Source organism: Anneissia japonica, unplaced genomic scaffold (assembly GCF_011630105.1).
Source record: "Anneissia japonica isolate Jap-2015-1 unplaced genomic scaffold, ASM1163010v1 scaffold57165_len5909_cov129, whole genome shotgun sequence".
Classification (NCBI taxonomy): Eukaryota; Metazoa; Echinodermata; class Crinoidea; order Comatulida; family Comatulidae; genus Anneissia; species Anneissia japonica.
Window position 1 is genome coordinate 1 of NW_022733616.1, and position 3081 is coordinate 3081.

The window sequence follows — 3081 nt, forward strand, 5'->3', positions numbered from 1 at the left end:
AACTGCAATACACTATGTTGTACTTACTCACCCATAAAAACAATATCATAATTGTTGATTGAGAGCTACTAACAAATTTTAAATACAAATCTTCATACGTTGATTCATCAACAATATCGGACCAGCTAATTCTTTCTGACGAAGGTACAGTAGTTGTCATTCCCCTTTCTGAAAACACTTTTTAACTTGATTAGCTACCTTGTTCCAGTAGACATCACCAGGATTGTTTCCACTGTCATAGACTGAAATGCTTCTGTGTCCAAGTGACTCCTTTGCTCTATAGAAATCAATATTTAAAATATTTTTAATCCACAGTGCACAGTAACTACTGTACAAATAATAATTATAGATTGCATTGCTTTAACCACAATGCTACTGCACCACATAACATCCCAAACACCATGCTAGTGGACTCTTATCCTATAGTTTAGATCACGCAAAGATATATATGGCCACGCAATATTACATTTTTGAAAGGCGACTAGGCGCATGGTAACAACCAACTAATGCAGACCACCGGTCACACATTACTCTCCATAACACAGCATCCCCTAGTTCCGTCACCTCTGGATGCACAATCAACTTACTGTATTATCCCATGTCGTCCCAAGGCAATAAATACATAAGATAATCGTAGTCATACCCTATTAAGGGCCATGTTATTTTAGCAAGCAACAAAAGGGCCTTATAAAGTCAGGTTTGGCATGTTGAGCTCAAAAAGTGGCTTTTGATTTTTGGACACTATGTTAAGAGACACTTCTCTAACATTGCAACAATGTAGAAAATGTTTCTTATACACATCTAGATGAAAACAATGTACCAGATGATGATGATAAATTCAATTTGAATGTAGTCTTTTACATTTACTAATTAGAACTAGATATACAGTACAGTACTGCGTACCTGGAAGTGCTGGCAAAAAATGTCTTCTGTGATCGAAGATCAAGGTACACTTCTTGACTTGAGTTTCGCTCTGGACTGGATAAATCTCCTAGGCTTGAAATGGGAATAAAGTTTCTGGAGTGTTTTTTGTTCACATGTTGCTGGAAAAAAGAAAATTCAGGACTGAGTAACACAACACTAAACAATTAAAACTTCAGACAAAGAAAAAAAATACATCCTGGATTTTGGGCACATAATTGTAGAACGTATCTTGTAACTAAATCAATGCATTTATTTTATTGTGTAATTACGTCTAAACATTAAGAAAGCATTATTTTAAATAGTTTTCTTCCAAAGGTTGGAAGATTATAAATATTTTAACCATCAAAAGTTGTGGGTTAAATTCTGGCAAGTTGAAAAGTAGCATGGTAATTTGTCAAATGCCAAACTCATTTGGATCATACAGTCTCCAAGCAATCATAATCAGAATAAAATGACAATTATTGTTTGGCAACACACCTTATCCATACAGTACATCTTACCTTTTATAAAATGTGTACTACATGTGTGCACATCTATGGCCTTTAGAATGTCATCCTTCCGTAACTAGTGCAAGATCCGCTTCATGGACCACACCAAGCTCATCCAGTTTTCCCAAACGTTTTTCTTTCATCAAAATTCGAAAACATGAATCACTAACAGTTTCCATAATTATCTGTAATGACTGACATACATCTATGAATATTTATTATGTTAAAAGAGTGTTCAGATTTCATTTTTACATACAAAAAGTTGTGGAAATTTTGAAAGAAAGTGTAATTTTGCTTCCCTTATCTTATAATTTTAGTCTTTAAAATAAAAAAGTGACAACTGGAAGATTTTAAGTTCCACTGAAAAAGCTCAATTTATTAGTTATTTTCACTTCACTTCTCTAACAATAACATTGCAACAATGTAGAAAATGTTTCTTTCGAATTCGGTTTATTATGGGATTGCAACTCTAGAGTTATTATTTGTGGGCTATAAATGGGTGAATTATATCAAATGTACATAATTATCTTAATGAAAAAGTATTGTCTTCAGTATTTTGACACCTTTATTTTTAAAAATTGGTCCAAAACCAGAACAGGGCAATAAACGAAATTGAGAGAGTGCAGGAAAAAGAAATTCACAAGTTAACAGATGTGAAACAATTCAAAATAATATAACTTCTTTATCCTAATCATAAATGATATGAAGGTGAGTTTGGTGTCAGTCTATACCCCTGTAGGTTTGAGGCCAAGGTAAGGAATCGATGTTTGTTTTTTGTCGGAAAACAGATTCTTTTAGAAAAGGTGTCAAAATGCCGAGGAGAAGATAATATCGTTTCATTTATATTTTGGTAATCAAAGTATCGCTCCCAAATGTTGATGGCCAGATCTTGAACGTCTGCTTTCCATTGCAGTAGCCTAGCTAAACTAACTTGGTACACTATCTGGCCTAACCTGGCAAGTCCTAGGCCTTGCCTACTTACTTTCAATCTTCAACTAGCCTGCCTAGGGCCAGGCCCTAGGTATGACTATGCCTAGTCCTAGGGCCTAGCCCTAGTAGTAGTACTAGTAGTAGTACAGTAGGCTAATTAGGCCTAGGCCTAGTCTAGGCATAGGCCTAGGTCGCTTTAACTTTACCGAAGAGTGCCTATAAGTAATAATTGGAAATTAAAAAAGGATATACCATAGCCATATACGTTCTTGTGCAATGAAAACTTACTGAACTTACCGATCCTTTTGTTTTCCAAGATAAAGAACCGACGTAAACGAACTTTACATGTGCTCTCCTCTTCCATACCACTGTCCGCGCCTCAACGTCCACAAACTACGCATGCGTGTGTCATAATGCGTCATACTGAGATGTCACGTGATCGTAAGCGCGCCAAATAAATGGTTTTCGCTTTAATTTTACGTTAGGGAACGTATATTAATAACAATGTTTAAAAATATATAATTGTCAAGGAATTCCAAAATATTTGACACAATCAAGGTGGAATAGGCCTCCTTTACTGTAAAAGGAGGCCTGAAGTAGGTGAAATATTATGACATTAGCAGAATAATGTCAACGTTTAATTCACAATATCATCGTTGTTACAAAAATACACCGTTATACGTATGCCTAGGCCTAGTAGGCCTACTTTTTATTTTTAAAAGAAGTTTTGAAATTGTAA

General features: G+C 35.1%; 1 long non-coding RNA gene across 1 annotated transcript; it reads right to left on the bottom strand.

The window, feature by feature from the left end:
• Nucleotides 1-149: 149 nt before the first annotated feature.
• LOC117116212 lies at nt 150-2712 on the bottom strand. Its single transcript, XR_004446707.1, has 4 exons — nt 2631-2712; nt 1425-1606; nt 904-1043; nt 150-277 (listed from the first exon to the last, which is right to left on the bottom strand). It is a non-coding gene; the product is annotated as an uncharacterized LOC117116212 (long non-coding RNA).
• Nucleotides 2713-3081: the final 369 nt, after the last annotated feature.